Genomic DNA, 1690 nt, shown 5'->3' with positions numbered 1-1690 from the left:
AAGTTTGATTAGGTCCCATTTGTTTAATTTTGCTTTTAGTTTTTTGCTTTAGAAGATAGATCGAAAAAACTATTACTATGATTTATGTCAAGTAATGTTCTGCCTATGTTCTCTTCTAGGAGTTTAATGGTTTCATTTCCCTTTATGTCTGTTAATATTTGCTTTATATATTTAGGTGCTCCTGTATTAGGTGCAAATACGTTAACTAGTCTAGCAACTTCTTCTTGTATTGATCCCTTTATTATTATATAATACCCTTCTTTCTTCTTTGTTGTAGACTTTGTTTCAACGTCTCTTTGGTCTAATAGAAGTATTGCTACCCTTGCTTTCTTGTCATTCCCATGTGCATGAAATACCTTTCCTACCCCCTTGCTTTCAGTCTGTGTGTGTCTTTAGCTCCGAAGTGAGCCTCTCTTAAGCAGCACGTGTCTTTTGATTGGGGCACTTAGTCCATTGACGTTTAAAGTGATCATTGGTAGGTCTGTACTTATTGCCATTTTGTTACTTGTTTTCTGATTGTTCTGTAGTTCTTCTCTGTCCTTTTCTTCTTTTAGTTTCTTCCCTTGTGGTCTGATGATTTTCTTTGACGATATGCTTATGTTCCTTTCTCTCTAGTTTTTGTGTGTCTATTGCATTTGTGGTTACTATGGAGTTTATGTTGACCTATAACTGTTTCTACTTTTAGCTGGTAGTCAGTTAAGATCAAACACATTCTAAAAGGTCTACTTTTTTTTTTTTACTACCCTCCCTCACATTTTGTGTTTTTGATCTCATGTGAAAATGGAACCCTTGATGAATTTGCGTGTCATCCTTGCGCAGGGGCCATGCTAATCTTCTTTTCAACTGTCATTACTTCAAATACGTTATCTGCCCCTTTCTTTTTCTTTTCCACTGGGAGTCCCTGTAATGTGACTGTTACAATGCTTCATGTTGTCTCAGAGGTTTCTTAAACTATACTCATGTCTTAAACTTCTTTCTTCTTTTCAGCTTTGGTGATTTCCTCTACTCTGTCTTCGGGTTTGCTGATCTGTTCCTCTGTGTCATCTGTTCTGCTGTGGATTCCTTCTAGTGTATTTTTATTTCCGTTATTGTATTCTTCAGCTCTGTTTAGTTCTTCTTTGTATTTTCTAACTCTCTGTTAAACTTCTCACCATGTTCATTCATTTTCTCCTGAGTTCACTAAGCATCTTTATGATCATTACCTTGAACTCCTTATCAAGTAGATTGCTTATCTCTACTTTGCTAAGTTCTTCTTCTGGAATTTTATCTTGTTGCTCCATTTGAAACATATTACTCTGTTGACTCATCTTGCCTAGTTCTCTGTTTATTTCTTTGTATTAGCTACATCAGTTATGCTTCCTTATCTTGGAGTTGTGGCCTTACGTAGGAGATGTCCCATAGCGCCCAGTAGTGTACTCTTCTCTGGTTACCAGAGCTACATGCTGTGGGGGTGACCCTATATGAGCTGCTGGGCTCTTCTGTTGGGATGGGGCTGACTATCGTAGGCAGTTGGTAGGTGATGCTGGCCCTCAGCTTGGTTTGCTGCCAGGCACTGCCTTTGCAAGGGCTTCCAACCTACTGGTGGGTGGGGATAGGTCTCAATGTGGCTGGCTTCATGGCCAAGGGTGTCTGGGGCTGGTGCCTGGCCTGCTAAGTCCCTGTGCTGCTGGCCTTTCAGCCTGGGGGATCC

At 39.9% G+C, this 1690-nt stretch overlaps 1 pseudogene; it reads right to left on the bottom strand.

The window, feature by feature from the left end:
* Nucleotides 1-774: 774 nt before the first annotated feature.
* Nucleotides 775-870, bottom strand: LOC123619374 (U6 spliceosomal RNA; annotated as a pseudogene).
* Nucleotides 871-1690: the final 820 nt, after the last annotated feature.

Source organism: Camelus bactrianus, chromosome 15 (genome assembly GCF_048773025.1).
Source record: "Camelus bactrianus isolate YW-2024 breed Bactrian camel chromosome 15, ASM4877302v1, whole genome shotgun sequence".
Taxonomy (NCBI): Eukaryota; Metazoa; Chordata; class Mammalia; order Artiodactyla; family Camelidae; genus Camelus; species Camelus bactrianus.
The sequence above is the reverse complement of the archived record's forward strand: the minus strand, read 5'-3'. Positions and strand labels throughout refer to the sequence as shown.